Raw genomic sequence first — 19,829 nt, forward strand, 5'->3', positions numbered from 1 at the left:
GGTCTGTAAAGCTGGAAGAGCTTTCTCCACTGGGAGGATCATGTGTTCAAGTACTCCCACACTCACAAAAATGAAAATTTGTGAAAATGGAGAAGAGGAACATGATAATCTGTGCAGACAATTCAGACTTTCCATAGCAGTCCCCTGGAAAAAGGCAGTAAGGTGGAGCTGTGCCAAGTCAAGAGACCTAAAGATTTTTGCAAGAACTGTTACCTTAACACACCAGCACTTGTGTACTTCACTTTTAACCTGCTGGAGTTATGTATAACTGATACAGGGTTGGGAAAGTCATCTGACATCAGCATAAGGAAAATGTTAAACGCTCCCAGTTTCTAGCACATGATTTTTAAGACATTTTAATCCCCTCCCTTTCAAGTATGGATTTACTGGGGAGGTCAAGGGGTCATTAACATTTCCCCTGTTCCTTCACCATTTACAGGCAAACTCATCAAGGACTGGTGTTGGATACTATTATTTCATTAATGCACATACCTGTATTTCAGTTTTTTCCTGCAGTCAAGTCCTCATCATCCTATCTCTTTAACAGTATTTGAAGTTTAGAAATTGTCTTTCATTAAAATATCATCAGCTTAAAGCTCCAGTAACAGACCTTACTGGTTTTAGACATTGCAGATGTTCTAGGAGAAAGAAAGGAGGCTTGCCCAAAATTGTTTTGCTTGTTAGACGAGAGCTGTTTTATCCTGCTGCGCCAATGATTGTGCATCACTCTGTGGGCAGTAGAGAGGGAGCCTCTTGATGCAGACTGACAAAACAGAAGAAACTAAAATGGGATAACTGGAACTGTATCAAATGTGGTAAAGCAAGGATAGTTCCTCTGCTGCCTACATAACTCTTTTTGAAAATCTCTCAAGGATGCACAGTTTTATACAGCCAAATACTCCTCTTTATGTAAATGTATTTAGTCAGTGTCATTTTGTGGTTATGTGTACAAAGGCAGAAGAATATGACACCACTGAGTGCACTCTCAGACATCAAGCTGAGTGGTATGGTTGACACACCTGGCGGATGAAATGCCATCCAGAGGGACCTGGGCAAACTCAAGAAGTGGTTGCATGAGAGTCTCAGAAGACCAAGTGCATGGTGCTGCACCTGGATCAGGGCAACCTGTTCTGTCAATACAGACTGGGGATGAATGGACCAAAAGCCTGCCAAGAAGGTGGATGAGAGGCTGGACATGGCCTGGCAGTGTGCACTTGCAGCCAAGAAAACCAACCACACCCTGGGCTGCATCAAAAGCAGGGAGGGGATTTTGTCTCTGCCCTGCTCTCATGAGACCTCTCTGCAGTGCTGCATCAGCTTTGGGGCCCTCAGCACTGGACAGACATTGACTTATGGAGTGAGTCCAGAAGAGAGCCAGGGTTGGAACGGGATGATTGCTAAGGTCTCTTCCAACCCAACCCAACCCATTCTGTGATTCTATGATACTGTGACATGGAGTCTATTAAGCTAGTAAGGAGTTTTCTGTGGGTCTGTTCTTTCCTATTTTCTTAAGGGTAAGCTTGTTTGTCTTCTAGATGGGAGAAATGCATTTAAGAGAGTGCCTGGGTATTTTGCATCACTTGCTCTCTGGAAATACCCAAAAACCCAAAAATTCCCAAAACAGAATCCACATACACTGAATATATGAAGTCAGAAAAGAACCTACTTCTAAGTACTTTAATGCCATAGAAAAGGAAATGATGACCATAGGATGTGTAGTGAATGTAACTTACAGGGAATAACATTTAATACTTAATGACACAAAGCTGGTGACATAAAACCTGCTGTAGGTGGTCAAAGTTGAGTATAGTCAGGCTGGTGTAGCACTCTGAACTCCAAATACCTAGTTGACATTCTGCTTAAAGTTGTGTTCTCTTTTTTCCCTCCCTTCTTGAGACTGGTTTCTTTTTCATTCTTGTTTTTTCCTTTCTTCAGAGTATCTTGGTTTCCTCCAGCCTAACCCTCCTGGGACAGACAAAGATAGGAAAATTTCAGTTTGCTGTTACTTTACTCTGCTTTGCTTAGCCTTTTAAAGTTGCTTAGTTGCTTTAGAGACAGTCACTTTCTAGTATGTGAGCTCAAGAAGTCATGAGGCACATAGCAGAATAGTAAACCCAGGCTTTGATCTATTGCTAGGAATGGATGTGGGAAGAGAGAAAAAGGTTGAGCTTTTCTAAAAGGTAAATATATATGTACATATATATATGACTGCTTACAGGAGTAAACAGAAGATACCACAGCTCAAAGAAAATGGGTCAGGTGAAACCTACTAGAGTCTTATTCTGACTCAGTCTAACTAAACCAGCCCTGTTTGGTAATATACATAGGTTAAAGCCTTCTGTGTAATCATTATTTTCATCCAAAATCAGGGTTACCAGAACTTCCATGCAGCTACAGGCCATTGTCACATGATCTCAGCTTCATGGTTTTCTCAGTGAGAGTCTGGCTCTTCTCATCCCCAGCTGCCCTGTTTGGAGAAAAGCTGAGCAGATCCCTGGCAATTTGCTGAGCTGTTTGGCCATGGCTTGCAGGGAGTCCATCACCTGCTGACATATACCTGCCATTCATCTCATATTGAAATGGTTCACTCAAGTCTCATTCACAAAAAGTGGGCTGGAGGCAAAAAGAACACACTAGTTTCCCCTTCTAGATATATTTTAAATGTGACCTTTTGTCTCCTGCTCAGGTTTATTTATATACTTTGGCACATCAGAAAAGTGACTGGCAATGTTAAATACTGTGATTTGAATTAGTGGTTTGTGTAGCATCCAAATAATCTGAATAAAGTACATTACAAAAATGCTGGAAATTGACATTATATCTATGTTGATGCACATTTCAGTTGCCAAGAAAAGAGCAGTTTGGCTGAAGGATCCAACAAAATCTGCTTAGTGGGTCTTCCTTGGCGAGAGCCCACAAAGCAGATTGCTTTCATACAGTACTCCCTTAATCACTGTAAAGAGGTTTCAGGGAGATTAATAATAACTAGTGCAGTTGTTACACCCACGCACAGTGACTCAGACACACGGCCCAGGGAGAGTCTTTACCTGTGTGGGCCACACAGACACATGCCAATATTTAGTCCAATAAAGTTGTCTTTCCAGCAGCATGAATGATAATCTTGGAGGGAGATGATGACAGAGCCTGTCAAACAAGCCCCTATACTGAGACACAGCCCAATATATAACAGCATCTCACTAGAGCCACATTAAAGGCTGCAGTGAAATCCTCTCACGCTCTCTCCTTCTCTCTCAAATATCAGCAACACTGATTAAAACAAAATAATGCCTAGTCCCAGTGTCATGCTGTGCTGCAGCGAGAGGACTCAAAGAGTGATGAGGACCCATTTGGTTTAAATGAAATTTTGGCCAGGTTTCTGAGCTGAGGCTGAGGCAGCTGGCTGTTAGTCAGATGCAATAGAGGCTGGAGGTGATCAGAGTGCTGTGGCAGCGGGGGGTGGTGGAGGAGTTCTGGGCTGCTGCTGCTCCTCATGCTAAATGTGGGGATAGCCTTGGTGATACTGACTCTGTGCTGGCCACAGCAGACACCCATCCATGGCTTTGTCTCTTTTGAACCTGGTATTTAGCTTAAATTTTGTGGGGTTTATCTCATCCCCTATTTCTGACATAAAAGTGCAGCAATTGTGATTTGAATAACTTCCCTGGGATCAGGAAGTGCTCGGGAATACCCTATCCCAGTCTTTAGTCAGATACAGATTAGCAGAGAATAATAATTTGGTGGCTGCTACAGAGCAAGTTCCATGTAGCAATTTGAGGTAACTAATTATGGATTGCCCCCCGGCTTGCAGCTCATTTGATGGCAAAGCTGCTATTGACTTCAGTGGCACGGGAGATTGTGGGAGCCCTGGACTAGAGGCAGGAGTAAGTGAACCATAACATGATCTATGGAAATGAAAGCTTTCCATCAAGAATACCAGAGATAAGTTGGGGACAAATAGGAAGTATTTGAGCTCTGATTCCTACCTGCAATATGGTAGGAGGTCAAGCTCTGAATTAATTAATTTTGTGGTCAAAAAGACATAAGGCAACAAGCCACTTTGGAGAGGAAGAAAAATCCAGATCCTGTATGGCTAACCTGATCCCCTATGAGAAGGTAACCCACTTAAATGAGGGAAAGATTTGTTTACCTGGACTTCAGTAATACTTTTGCCACTGTTTCCCACAGTATTCTCCCAGAAAAACTGGCTGCTCATCGTTTAGATGGGTATAGTCTTCTCTGAGTGAAAATCTGTTTGGATGGCCTGGCCCAGAGAATTATGGTAAATGGGGTTAAATGCAGCTGGTCTCTGGTGGTGTTCCCTAGGAGTCTGTTATGAAACCATTACTGTTTAATGCTTTTATCTGTGATTTGGGTGAGGGGATCAGGTGCACCCTCAGTCAGTTTGCAGATGGCACTGAGTGTTGATCTGCTGGAGGGCAGGAAGGCTCTGTAGAGGGATCTAGACAGGCTGGATGAATGGGGTAAAGCCAGTTGTATGAGGTCCAACAAGATGAGACACTTGGGTCACAACAACCCCATGCAGTGCTACAGGCTTGGGGAGGAGTGGCTGGAGAGCTGCCTGGCAGAAAAGGGCCTGGAGGAGCTGATTGAGAGCCACTGACTGTAAGCCAGAAGGTGTTCAGGTGGTCAAGGCCAATGGCATCCTGACCTGTATCAAGAATAGTGTGAACAGTAGGACCAGGGCAGTGATCACCCACCTGTATTAAACACTGATCGGGCCACACCTTGAATCCTGTGTTTTGGATCCTTCACTACAAGAAACACACTGAGGTGCTGGAGTGAGTCTAGAGGAGGACAACATAGCTAGAGAAGCATCTGGAGCACAGTTTTTATGAGGTGTGGCTGAGGAATCTAGGGCTGTTTAGCCTGAAGAAAAGAAGGCTTAGGGAAATCTTACCACACCATGCATCTGCCTGAAAGGAGGCTGTAGTCGGGGGGGCAATCTCTTCTGCTAAGTGACAAATGAAAGAATGAGCAGAAATAGCCTAGAGCTGCACTGGGGAGATTTAGATTTGACTTTAGGAAAAAAACTTCACTGAAATTGTTGTCAAGCAGTGGGACAGGCTGTCCTGGGAAGTGGTTGAATCACCATTCCTGGAGGTATTTAAAAGGTATGCTGGTGTGGTCCTTTGAGACATGGTTTAGTGACAGACTTGGCAGTGTTACCTTTGTGGTTGGACCCAAAGATCTTGAAGGTCTTTTCTAACCTAAATTATTCTATGATCCTTTTCTATGAAAAGCAGGATAAACTTCTCCTTTTCTGATTTTCAATGTGTCCCTGTGGAGAAGGGGCACAAAATTTAGCTGGGGCAGCACAATGTTGTCTGGCTTACCTAAGGTTTTCTTTTCAAGCTGTTTCTCTAACCCCTCCACGCCCAGGCCAAATCACACAGAGACAATGACAGGAATATGGGGAGGGACAAAGTCACACCAAAGTGTGGACTACAATGTGAAACTGAAAAAAAGGTTTAGTTTTCTTGTTTTAAGAGAGGAAGTCAAACAGAGATTGAACTTGAACTTTTGTTTAAAGTTTTTGTCCTTTTGGCAACTTGCAGAAAAGCACAAAGAGCTTCAATAGTCAGAAAAATTTTCAGACCAGAAATCACATCAATTCCTGCTATCCATACCAAAGCTGTATTAATTTACTCCCACAATTTTTGTATGAAGTAGGCTGCTTCTTTAAATTCATAGTGTTCAGTGCTCTCATTGACTGCACTATACACAGTTAATCAGTTTAGTTACAGACTGGATGGACAAGAGCAGTGTTTCAATAACTAGTCCCCTAAATGGATCTATAGAGCCTAAAATTAATTAGCAGCTCACATATTATTTTAAATTCCAGGCCATTTGCCAGAAAAGTAGCATGTAATACATATGATAAAGTGTGAAGGTGCCTGCATTTATGAAATGTGAGTGTGGGAAGATAAAACTGATTTTTTGATTTTTCAAATTTCTATATATTTATTGCAATTGGCAGCTTCAATTAATTTACTTAGGTGAATTATTTTAACTTAAGTGCAGGCCACACATGTTTTAGAATTCTTTTAGAATTCTTTAGGATACCTTGCTTGTTTTGCATAATCTGTCTGAAAGTGCATTGCAGAGGGTCCCAAAGAGCCTCTGTGGCACAAATGACATGATGTGCTATTATGTACAGAAGCCTCTCTTCACCTGAAGCAGCTTTTCATACATTGTCAAGACTTTGCAACTCAACAGGAAGAGCCATAAATAAGAAAGAGAAATCAATGGCTCAGCCTTGTTTTAATATAGCAGAAAGAAAGAACAAGTAAATTGGTAGAAAGGTTAGAAAGATGAAGGGAATGGGGAGGAAGGGAGAAGAGGTTAACATGATCAATAGTTTGCTGAAGGAAGCACAGCTGTTGTGAGGTCTGTGCTCAGTTACAAGATCAGAGATAATGATAGAACTACACCCCTGGAAGCCACACAAGGTCAGGGAAAACCCACAGAGAGTGTGGGCTGTCCAGTGCACAGAGTGGAACAGCAGTGATAAGGTGGTTTAATGTAACACAACTATAGAAAAAGTGTAGCTTAGAAGTCACTGCTTAAAATTATGAAAAAGTAGCGTCACTAAAATTATTATGGGGGTTAATTTTTTTTCCCCTGCATTCATTTATAACATTTCTTTTTTAGTGAAAATCTCTCTGGTAAACACTAGAAAGAATAATTTCAAAATACACAGGACATTGGGACATGGATAGATTTATAGTTAACAGTAAATTTAGTAACTAAATTTCCAGCAATAAAATTTTAAATAGTTAACTTGGACACATAGTCCATTTCTTTCCTGTCCACAAATCTGCTTGAATATTCCTTCCTTGTTTTTCATTTTAACTTACTCTGAGTGTAATTTCCAAAAACTTCTGGTTTTTTGTGAGCATCTTTCTGTCGGTTTTCAAATAAAATAAAAAAAAAAAAAAAAAAAAAAAAAAGAAAAAAAAGAAAAAAAAAAGGGAGAAATCAATCAAACAAGTTTGGAATTAATGTGTTATTCACATGGTATTTTTCCGTGCCTCTATTGAATAATTATTTGTCTGTGAAAGAAATCTGCTATCAGTAAAAACTTTAAATATTGACTGTTCTGAAGTACATTCTTGACAGTAATTTTTTCTGCCAGAATATTTATAAGAAGCAAACATAAAATGGACAGAATCACTGTCAATTAAAAAAAAAAGCTGAAAACATCTTTGTCAGTTCTTTTCAGATAACTGAAATAGTTCATTATCATCTTCCTCTAACTGGTGAAAAATTCCTATTATAATTGGTTTTTGAGGGCATAAAACAAAGCCATATTCTAATTACATTTGCAAATCACTGTAGTGGGTAATTTATTTTTTTTCTTAAAGTTATCTCTGTGCAGAGGAAAGCACAAAGGGAAATATCCACTTGGTCCCCTCCTTGCCACACCTAACAGAAATTCATAGAGGATTTCAGCATTTTTTATATGCTCCCCTGTCCTTTCCCCTCCACCAGAGTGTGAAGAGTCTGCATATGACATCATTATTGGGGATGACCTTATAATGAATGCAATAATGTAATAAAATGGCCTTTTCAGCACCTGCTGTGCCAGCTGAAGAGACTGCTCCCCTTCAGTCCTGTGGGTGCTGTGGTTCCTCACTGCAGGCATGGTGAGAGGGAAGAGCTGTGTGACTCAATGAGAGGAGCCTCAGGACCTCTGCACCTGCACAAATCTGTGAGTGGAACTGTGCCTGACCTGAAAATAGTGGGAATGAGAAAGGCCAGTTTATCCACAATCTGCCTGGCCTACCTTGTCTGAAACCAAAACTAAAATTACATACATGTTCTGTTGTCGTTCCTAGACTGCCCTTCTCTCTTTGAGAGTTTATAGTGTGTATATCCCTTTGTAGCAGATGATGTATTGGGAATTAATGCTTAGGAGAGTCCACACAGTGTTGGAGGTCAGAGAGTCAAAGATATCCTTCTGCTCACCCCCTTGCAGTAAGGCAAGATCTAAATGCTCATTCTGAGATTCTCCCTTCCAGCCTCCCCTGACCCAGCCTGGAGCTGGCTGTGACTAATTAAAAGAGAATAAATATGTCAGTGCTGACCCCAGGGATAATGCAGAGACAGGTCTTAATTTCCAGTTTTAGGATGGTGAACTGTGATGAAATGGTAACAGTGATACAGAGCTTCACGGTCCTATTAAGCCTGATTTATACAGCCAGTGTACAAAATCTGATGGAATGAATGACCTTGACTGTACTTCCCTTCACTCCCTAGATATAACACAATATTCCCTAGTTGGGATAGATGCCACTGGCATCTCAAACAAATGCTATTTGTCCCATCATCATTTTTTTAACATTACAGCATACATACAGCTGCTCTTATGTGCCCTTGCCATGACCAGTCCCTCAGTTTTCTGGAGAAAATCATCACCTACTAACCACAGTCTTGCTAGTCCTTAATTCTCAAATTTGCATGCATTCCTGTATCAGGATCTTACACAGAAGAAATTGTGAGGACAGCATCACATTTGGTCTGTGAGGAGACCCTATCAGAATTTGTCATAGTAGCAGGCATTGTGATTTAGGAACCAAGAGGCAAAGCACCAAAGTGATGCATTCATCAGCTAGCCTGGCTGAGCATGTAAGCCAGTGAGCAAGGCTGCCAAGCTGAAGGAGCACAGACCCGTAAACCTGCCTTCAAAAACACCACAAGGTGTGAACTCCAGGCTTGTCAGTCTGTACCACTGTCCAACACTGCAATGAATAAATCATTATGCTGGAAATTAACTCTGCTTTCAGCTTGACTGGGATGGTGCCAGCCTGTGTCTGAAGCGTGCCTGAGGGGACAGCAAGCCGCAGGATGGTGAACTGAGCAATTCATGACAACTTGTGCTGCTACTACTCTCTGCCATCCTAAGCAGGTCAACAATATGTTCAGGGTATGTTCAGAGAAGAGACTAACAAAGACAGATAGCTCAGAAGTGCATCTTTCTCTTTGCTTTGATTTCCCTGCTGCCGGGTTCCTGGGAACATGACAGACATTTTGTAGATCATAGGTGGCATGGGCCACTCCCTAGCCTTCATTGTATTTGCCCACTTTTGCTCATTTGCCCTTTCCCTATCTTCTCTGGTCTAAGAGGCTTTTCTTGTGCCATCAGCTGCTTTGACTCAGTTGCTTTCTTTTTTTTTGCCTTTTTTTTTTTTTTTTTTTTTTTTTTTTTTAAGAAAAGGATGGGGCTATTTCTACACTGTGTTTGGATTTGAGAAGCTGCTGGGCTTCTTAGTTGTGAAAGCCCAGAGAAAGAGGAGAGAACCCCAAATTCTTGGTTGACTGAATAAATAATCTATTGCCTTCAATTCTTCTTAAGTAAAGTAGAACTACTTTACTTAACAAAGTAGTAAAAGTAGTAAAAGCCACATAAAAAGTCATTGGATTTAAATCCCTGGAGATTAGCCAGTTGCCAAACATCATGATAGCAAATCAACTCTGTTATCTAAAGCATGGAATCTAGAGGCTGACAAGCCCACTGAGCTGCAGAGGGCCATACAAAACTACACCTAGATGAGCTGAGTTCAGAAGTCCATTGGGCACTTTTCCCTCAGCTGCACAAAGCAGACTTTCTGCCCTCCTCTCATTGTTCCGATAATGAAGAGGGCCTTGTGTGCTGGGATTTTCAGGCAAAATTTCTCTGCCAGTTCTGCTGGTGCCACTGGAGTTATTATGAATTATTAAAGCACTATAGCTGTCTGTAAAATTCAGCACACAGGATATACATGTACTGGCCCATCTACAGCTTTAAAAAAAAAAAAAAAAAACACAAAAAGAACAACAAACCAAACCCAAACCATCAGGATCAGCTCATAATGAAATTTAAATCTTTTCTTTATGACAGAATGATTTGATTGTAATCACAATATGTGATTTTAGCAAGGTGTTAAAGGATTTTAAGGAAATCAACCTCCTTATACTTTCTATAGAAACATGAACTTACTGAAATTGTTGCACTTTATATGCATAAATCATAGTGAAAAATAAACTGATAAGAAACACATTTGTTATCTACTTTCAGGCTTTTGTTCTTTGCAGTCTAATATTCTGCTAATGACTAATCAGTCTGATAACTTTTAGGGATAGTTTGCTATTTTGGGCTATTTCCCTAGATGAAAGTTATTTCTATAGCAGCTATTCTTAGAAGCATTTATGGAAGAAAGGGAGCGAGTAAGCACCAGTAGAGGAGTGACTCACCACAGAACTACTAATTGCCAACCAAAAAAAATCTTTTCCTTTGTGAATCAAGAAATCAGCTGCATTCAAAAAAAAAAAAAAAAAGAAAAAAAAAAGAAAAAAACCAAAAAACAAACCACCCTATATATTTGAGAACCAAACACTGCTTGTGATCTTCTGATATTAAAACTATGGGGGATGGGTGCACAACCAAAAACAGTGACAGACAAACATCTGAAATTACTCCTTTCTAGATCTATATCTCTCCACATCATTTACCTGCCAACCAATTTCCCACTACTCTTGTCTCCTTCTTTATCATCCCTGCAACATCTGCTTGCCTTTGATTTTTTCATCTTCTGTTGCTCCACAGCTTGAAATATGTAAAGTAAAAGGCAGCTAAAGGGACTGCTAGCAGCCTGCAAAAATTTCAATTTCTAGGTCTCTGGCTAGGATCCAGGCAGGTCAGTGGCAACTGAAAGTCATTACCACCTCATGCCTGCTTGCTGACCTCAGTGACATTAATTGCTGGACTGGCCACAGCAGCAATCTCAGCAGAGGAATCACCCACTCTGTGCTAAAATCAGGACATTCTCTCCCCTGTAGAGTCAAGGCTGTGGCAGGGCTGTATCCAAGAAGCCACAGAAACAGACACCTTTGTCTTCCTCTTCCCTTTAAATATATTAAAATGACTCATTATTCTTATTTTCCAGCTTATACAAAGACATGAGAGCTAAGGCTGTGGAGAACTAAGGCTGTGCTGTCATGTGTTTAAATACTCTGCAAATTACTTAACAATAAACATTATTCTATGTAACTAAATAAACTAAAAAACTATGGATATAAAGCTCAGGCTTATTGAGGTGGCACATGTTATCTTACTCTCCAGGCAACAGGCTAGCTTGATGTGTCCAGAGAAAGAGACAGAGAAGAAAAAGTCTCCATGTCTCATGCTGCAACCTTATCATAGCTGTTTCCAGGAGAGCTAAGAGCTGTTTTCCCCTTTCTTCTTCTCTTCTTATGTTATTTGTGACCTGTCAAGACTAGGAATTGGTTTGTCCTTTGGTCTTCATATCTAAAATAGAAACAGCAAAATCCTTTCCTTTCCTTTCCTTTCCTTTCCTTTCCTTTCCTTTCCTTTCCTTTCCTTTCCTTTCCTTTCCTTTCCTTTCCTTTCCTTTCCTTTCCTTTCCTTTCCTTTCCCTTTCCCTTTCCCTTTCCCTTTCCCTTTCCCTTTCCCTTTCCCTTTCCCTTTCCCTTTCCCTTTCCCTTTCCCTTTCCCTTTCCCTTTCCCTTTCCCTTTCCCTTTCCCTCTCTGGGGACTACTTAGAGGGCAAAAGAAAACCCCTGAACCTCTCAGTTGCCATTAGAAAATGAAGTTTTCCATTTCAAAGAACTATACAGTCAGATTTCTATTAATGTTTTACTCTTTTCAATGCTCATGAGAAATCTTGCCACCATATTCTCCATGGAAAGCTCTACCTTTATTTTTCTTTTTTATTTTTTCTTCCCCAAAGAAATTCCAGCTGCCAATATGAGAATTTGGACATTTTTTCTTTCACTTTGTTTATTCAGAAAAGGACACAATCTCTGTTGGTAAAAAAAGGAATCAAAGGGAAAGTAAATTTTAAAACCAAACCTTTACTTAAGTGGAAAAAAGAGCAATCCATGGTTGAAACTACATCAGGGATGTTTGGAACCTGCCTCGACATTTTGCAGTGCTTGGATAGGCAATATAATTTATATCAGATTAACCATGATTTAAAGGTCTTTCTATTTAAGCACACAAATCACAATTGAGCAGAATTTTATTCCCAGAATAATGTCATCTAAGTCATCTTGGTTAAATTTTTCCTATTCATTGTCTTCAGATGTTAACTTTTTATAAAGATAAATAAATTTGCTTACTGAGAGTTCCTGTAAAGGAATGAGTCACAAACATTCAAATTCAGATATCTAAATCTGAATTTCCAGTGCTGGAAAACTTTGGCTCATTGCTGTGTAGCCTCAAAGAAGGGAGATGACATTTATGAGTTCACATCACTGGGAGAACGTGTTCCTGACCCAGGTGTGGGAGCTGACACACCAGCTGGAGGCAGGACACGTCACAGCCCCTGCTCTGGGTGATGCTCTGATGGGTGATGGCTCTGCAGCTTTGAGCCACAAAACTGACCCAGGACTCCAGCCCCATCTCATATTCCTTGACAGCACGACCAAGGAGAGGAGGATGAGACTACTTAAAAAGGGAAGGAATATCTTACACCACCAATTAAAAGCCAGGATAAATCATTTCCTGTATACTTTCATCTGGTTGACAGGCCAAAATGAGCAGATCTGTTCCTCTGCTGGCTCTTCATTTCCCAAGGCTCCTGCAGAAGAGGCTTACTTTCAAACTTGAGTCATCTAACACAGGCACCAAGGTCCTCCACATATTCACTGGGGAATAATTCAAAGTGCATAAGTAAGGAACACCTTGAATAAATGAAGCTCTTTAGCATGGACACAGAATTACTGGGTCAGACCAAAGAGCCACCTAAGCCACCACTCTGCCTTTGACGTAACCAACAGCAGATGCCATGGGAAAAGGAGTAGGACATTCATATTTAAATTTTCTTCTTCAGTTACTTTTTTGCCTATCATCAGTAGTTACATATCACATGGACTGCCTAATATGTCCATGATTTCTATGAATTTAAAGACATTAATTTGCTTGTCTCTCTATGAACCCAGGTATATTCAGTGTCTTGAATATCTAAGGGCAGGATTTATAAAGTTAAACTATGTGAGGACTTTCATGGGAGATCACTGTGAAACTACAGCTGTCTGTGGAAGCAAACTTGAGAGGCATGAAGGAAATTGGGAACCAGAGCACAGTACAAGTATGGCAATATTTCTCTAGCCTTTTTCCTACCTCTGAGGTGCACTCACAGCCTTTTCCTGTATGGAAGACATGCTGAGTGCAATGTGAAAATCTATCAGAGATGTGTTGAAGGTCCCAAGATGATGAGGTGCACAGATCAGATGCCACATACAGTCCATGAAGTTTTTTGATGTGACCAGCTTAAGGACATTTCTTATCATATGTATCATCATCAGATGAAAACAGCTGTCAGGAATCCAAACTAAGCTTGAACATGATCTAAGGAATGAAGAAATTGGGTTGGTGTTACTATTTAATTACTAACAATCTACTGGGCAATTTGGCATCTTTCCATAGATTATACTCTTTCTCTCCTTAGAATTGTACATAAATGTGTGGAAAAAATTCTGAAGTGTAAGCTAAATTTGAGGTCACATCTACCCAATGTTATTTTTTTTTTATCAATTTCCTGCATTGCATCACAAATCTGAACTCATCTTGCCGTAAAATGTCAGCAACAAATTCTGTTGGTTGCAGCCCCTTGTGCTGTGACTGTGCATAGACTCAGTTTGAATGGAACTTGTTATCTTCTACAAATTCATTGAATCATAGAAGTTTTTATGTGGGAAAGGATCTTTAAGATCATCAGGTGCAAGCATTACTGTCACTACCAAATCTACCACTGAATCAGTTCTCACAGATATAGTATAATGAGCTTGTGGAAAGTATGATACCAATTACAGGTTATAGAAAAGCTTTAGTAACCCTTTGAACCTTGTCAGGATAAGCACTCACTGTAGTTACTCCAATTTTTAAAAATTGTCACTTATAGGAATATGTTTCTAGTTCTGCTTCTGCTAAAAATAATATTATCCAGTAATGGATTACAGAGATCTTTTAGACAGGACACACTGAAGCTACTAAATATGTGCAATTGAAGGAAGGCTTCAGTGGGCTATGAAAAGGCATATACTCAAGAAGAAATAGCATTTGGATGCATAAGAGCATAACCTAAATGAGGTGTAGGCTGGACTGTCTTGAGCCATGTGCAGGGCAAGCTGAGGGTAGCAGACTGCTGGGATGTTGCTTGTGCCAGTAACTTTTGCTTCTCCCAAAAGCTCGTGCTTCAGACCTGCTGATATCTGGGTTAGTTTTGCATGCTGGCTACATCAATGTATACCTCTAGCCCTCAGGCAATATAAAATGAGGCAGGCTCTTCCCCCTGAGTCCTTACCCCTCTTCACAGAACCACAGACTTGCTGAAGTTGGAAATGACCTCTGGAAGTGTTCTGGTCCAGCCTTCTTGCTCGAGCAGGGCCACCTAGAGCAAGTCACTGAGGACTGTGTCCAGATGGCTTTTGGGGATCTCCAAGGAGGGAGACTCCACATCCTCCTGGTAACATATTCCAATGTTTGGTCACACTTGCAGTAAAATAAAGACAGACCTTTCTGTGTTTCAGTTTCTGCCCACTGCCACTTCCATTCCACACCAGAAATTGTACAGGCCTGGTCTGGTCTTGTGCCTTCAATTTAGAGGTGGCTAATTCAAGGCTGCCTGTGTGGCCACAAGCTGACTTGGTAGCCCATTGTCAGAAGCTAGTTCCAACCCTTAAGTTGCTTAAAGACTGTAAACTTGAATTATATAACAAGAACAAAAGCTGAATATGGTGCATACAAATTCAAGTGACAATCGTCAGATCCAGACAAATGTCACTGTCTTCTTTCTTCATCTAACTAGCTTGTTTCTGAGAAAGCTCCTTCAGACTATAAAGGGCAAGCAAAAGCCATTTGACTTATATTCAGTCTACAAATTAAGTTGTTTTCATCCTATTTTTCATGCCCTTGTTTATATCTGATTAGCTAATATCACCCAAGAGCCAGACCATTTGTTTAACGCTAACTGCTTCCAAAACATTTCTGTTAGTATCATCTAGAAAAACTGATGTCAGTTCTATAATGAAACAAAGGGTTATTATCATTCACAGAGCCATGTAACAACATTTAATACTGGGATTGATACTTGCTCTGTAGCTTATGCAAATGAAATTTCCTTTTTGTTTCTACATCAACAGCTTAAGAAAACCTCAATTCTTATAATGTTCAAATATGTAGAAATACAGATGGGCTTTTCTTACCTTTGCCTTTATAAAATCCATTAAAAGATCAAAAAGATTTGTTAAACTTGATCTTTGTCCCATAAATTCCAAGGAGCTGCAATAAGCAAATAATTCACAGTAATTAACAATACCAGTGCACATAATAAACTATGCATGCCAAAGTGTGATTTGCTTCTTAAATCTGTCTGTATTGACTGCAACACCTTCCTCCATATATTTAAGAATTAATTCAGAATGTTGTAAGCTAAAAACATCAAACTTACTGAACAGCAAGCTCAATGTTGTTTTTTCTTTTCTATCCTGCATTTATGTACTCACAATTGATTTGCTTAATACTTGAGATGGAGTAAAACTCCATGTATCTTGGCAGGACCCCAGGGCAGAGATGGCATGGCTGCATTGTGCCTTAAGAAAGCCAACATGGATTTGGTTTGGTATCCTGGTCTGGAGCCACCTCTGCCCCACCTCGAGTGCAAGGCTGCACCTTCTGTACCTTCCCTTTGCAGGGTACAGACCCATCTCTCCTGGCAGGTCTGTGTGGGGGAGTTGAGCCAACACTCAAGGCTGTGATGTCTATAAAGAAATAGCCCACCAGAAGAATCACAAGTCTGTAACAGTCCCACCCAATGAAGAAGCCAGAACTTGGCCTAATCAAAGCAATTAAGACACACAACTGTATTTAAAAATAACTTTTGTAGTTATTGACTTTCAGATGGATACATCAGTATTTTCTGCCTATCAGTTTAGGTAACAATCTCAAAATACCCATCACATTTCATTAGATACTATAAGCAAATCTGATTGCATCTCAGCCAATTATTTGAGATTTAGTGTTTTTCCACACTGGTGTGGATGTTCAACCTTACTTCCCTCCCCCCAGTTAGAATAGATGCAGTGAAAGAAGGTATAATAACCCCAGAAATAATTGGATTTTGCAGCAGTCTGTGACAAGCTGTCCAACACATATTCATACGGTCCATTCTGCTTTTATAAGCTAAAGCCACAGATTGCAATTTATTGCTGCTTCTTGAGGTTCAAATTAGAAAGAGTATTAATGTTGGAAGGAAAATATATTAGCAGAAACACTTGCTGGATCTGAGACATCTGCCTTTTGGCTGAGATCAATAATCAGAAAGCCCAAGGCTGATCTTTATAAGAATAAGGAGTGAATGCCTAGGAGAATGGATAATAAGTGCTGTCCAGAGATTTCATTCCCTTCCTACAACCATGTGAAAAATGTAGCCACTGGGTCCAGCAAAATTATAGGCTTCATTGAGATAAAAACTTCAGCTTGCTTTTATTTGACTAGAAATAAAAATTTTGGAGCACTAAAAGCCGAAAACTTTCAGCTTGTAGGCATAACATGACTTGTGCCTTCGGTGACGTGATGACTTCAGTGGAATGAGGTAGTTGCTGCAGGGACTTTTTCCCTGAGATGTTTGTATGGCACTTAACAGTGGCTGGTTCCCAAGCTCCACAGAGGACAGTAGCTGATTCTCTGGTGTGCCAGCCAATTCACAGTTATGTCTGCCACAGTAAGACTCCACAACTCTCCTTGGAACAACAAACAAAGCTCATATGACCATGTGGATCCTTCAGTGTTAGCTCTGGTGAGCAGGTATTTACTTTCACTCCCCTGCAAATAGGCTGAAGGCAAGCAAATCAGTCACTACCTATGGGCTTTCTTGCTGGGAGATCCTAGAGGTTGAACTCAAGGAATTGTTCCTCTTCCTTGGGGCTGTGGCCAGCTGAGCCATCATATCCTTGTGCCAATGGAAGGAAGGGGGATGTGTGTGACCTGTTACAGCTCTAAGACAACTCATCTGTTAGAAAGTTTGTGCCCATGTGCATTGCTAAGATTTGTGATGCATTCATTTGGATGCATCTGTACCACTGGAAAAAAAAAAAACAAACCAACAGATCCAGACTGAGGGGTGTCTGCAAACATGTTTAAACAGAAGGACTTAGACTAGACTTCCGATGTTGACCACAATACAGCCACCCATTTCTGCCAGCTAGAGACTGTATTTTCATAACATATTCTGTATTATATATATGTGTGTACCTCACTCTGAAACAGCACACAAGGCAGAGAACCTACCTCTGAGGGATGTACATTAGTTATGACCTGTAAAGCAGAAGTCATGCACATTCAGTAACAGGTCATTGAAGCAAACAGTTTCTCCTTTAGTCACATGCAAGTGCTGGAGTCTCTCTACCCTTCTGCTGTACAGACTTTGCCACAGCTTCTAACAAACAGAACAAAAACAACTGTAAATGCATCAGGAAAATGGAGAGGCATCCTTGACATGGTGAGAAAACCTTGCAGAGGGCATTCAGATACTATATTCAATTCATTACTTATGATTTTTTTTTGTGCTTTGCCATGTAATGTATCCAGAGAGAGAAAACAGATCATGTTTTAGTAGTTCAAATAAAATAAAATATGCATACAACCTGACTTACCCATGCTCTTGGAGCACTCTATGAGTCAAAATTAGCAAGTGACAAAATGAGTGATATAGGATGGTTCAGAGGAATTGGTAACAGGTAATATCCTCAGAGGAGCAGGCCACTCAGGATTCAAAGTGATGCACATGTGCTTGAGATACTGTTTGTACAGACTGTGAATAAGGATGATGAGCAATTCACAGTGGGCACTGGTGAATGAGGGGGAAGAAAACAAACCTCACTTTGTTTAAGCATGAAGGCAGATCTGTTAGCTGATCTCACAGAGACCAGCCCTGATGATCTTGTTATAACCACAGAGAATAAGCTCTTTCCTGGGAAACACTGTTAGCTTCTGGCTTGCACATCCCCTCCATGGTACCGCAACATAAAAGGGATCCTGAGGAAAAGGTTTTATGAGAGGATGACAGATGACTACAGATCTCACCTTGATCTGAATTGCTGAGTTCATGATGACTAAAGGCTGATATCTGATGTTTCATCACGTTCATGGAAGCACCCTGAAAATGTGCACAGCCTGTGTGAATGCAGAGCCTGGCACTGCTGCCTGCTGGCACGTCCCTGGTGAGACCCAGGAGCAAAGCATACCTGCACAGCCCATAAATTGGGGTCACTGCACACAGTCTCTCCCAGTCAGCATGCAAGCAGAGGGGAAAATGAGAAGGAAGTTACACTTCCTGTAACGCATTAGGAAAACAAAAACCTTCAAGCTGAAAAGTTTTATCAAGGACATAATTTAATTAAAAGGATAAATTAATACAGTGAAATAAACAAAAATGTTGAAGTACATCGTAGTAAAAGCCTAGGTCAAGATTTAGGACTCCGAGAGTCCTAAGAGATGATTTCAGCCCTTTCTCTTCAATCATACACAGTTTTACAGTTCTTAAAAAAATAAAAAGACAGAGAGAAAGAAAATACTTCCAAAACTCAGTGTTAATTTGGAAACAAAACAATTATTTTAGTGGATAATACACACACATACCAAGATGTGGCTTGGGACCTGACTGAAGCCTGAAAGAGCTGAGCCCCTACAAAGTCCTACAGTTGTGGAAGATGCCATTTTTCAGGACCCAGTTCTCTCACCATCTTGTATATCTAGGTATGTGAGACTTTCTGTATGTTTTCAGCATCTCAGTAACAAGTTCTAATGATGAATAAAAGAACAATATCACTGCCTCCAAAACAACTAGTGAGTGCTAGGTTGTGGTATTTCATTATTATTTCACTGAAACATTGTCAATAAAGCCCAGCAAATGCATATCTTGACAACAGTGAGAAATGTAGGTCCTCCTGAAAAGGACACAGCTAGAGGAGGAAGTAATAAGTGCATTTGCTATGAAGTGACTTTATTTTTATTTCTTTACAAATAGAAGAGACATAGAGAATGCATTAGTAACCTTCAAGTTACATTTCTTTTATATACAAGTGCTGGATTTTAGATCAAAGCTAAATTGTTTCTGGTTTAGCTGTTGGCTTTTTTTTTTTTTAATTCTTGAGTGCTTTTTAGTGGAAGTGCACTAACATTGATATTTTTCCTAGCAGAGATGAGTAGCACTGCTAAGTGGATAACAAATGCTTTGCTCTGTATTAGAACCATAAGTAGCAGCTAATTTAAAGGCTTTCAGAAAAAGTAGGGCAAAAAAAGTGGAAGTTAATACTTTTTTTTAAAATTTATTTTGCCACACTGCAGTTTTAATTTTGCTGCCCATCTGGGATTTTGCTCTGCTTTGAATTAGAGCTGTGCAAATCAACATGAACTCTTCTATAACTTTTTAATTGTTCTGTCTACCTATACACATATAAAATGGATGAAAAATAATTGAGTGATCAGTGGTTAATTACGTTACAATTACTCTTATGTTATATGATCTTTAACAATTATACTGATACTTATCAGAAAATTTATGTGCACTTAGATAATAATTTTTCATGAAAAAATATTATTATTAACTGGAATATATTCTGTAATTTTCTTAGTCTAAATATAGCTTTCATTATTTCCCATAATTTCTTACTAGGCCCTTCAGTTTTGCGGAAATACCAATTTGCAGTACTATTTAGCTAAGGAGCACACAGTATCACTTTTAATTCTGGTACATTACAAGGTAATCACTAAAATTCTGTAGAATGAGTAGATACTGAAGTCTACA

The 19,829-nt window shown here is 40.1% G+C and overlaps 1 long non-coding RNA gene across 1 annotated transcript in view; it reads right to left on the reverse strand.

The window, feature by feature from the left end:
• Positions 1–1,746: 1,746 nt before the first annotated feature.
• Positions 1,747–19,829, reverse strand: part of LOC306816980 — a 112,017-nt gene continuing 93,934 nt past the window's right edge. Inside the window, exon 4 of the long non-coding RNA XR_013777829.1 lies at positions 1,747–1,965. This is a non-coding gene — a long non-coding RNA (uncharacterized lncRNA). The remainder of the gene's footprint in view (positions 1,966–19,829) is intronic.

This window comes from Erithacus rubecula, assembly GCF_903797595.1.
Source record: "Erithacus rubecula genome assembly, chromosome: 2".
Taxonomy (NCBI): Eukaryota; Metazoa; Chordata; class Aves; order Passeriformes; family Muscicapidae; genus Erithacus; species Erithacus rubecula.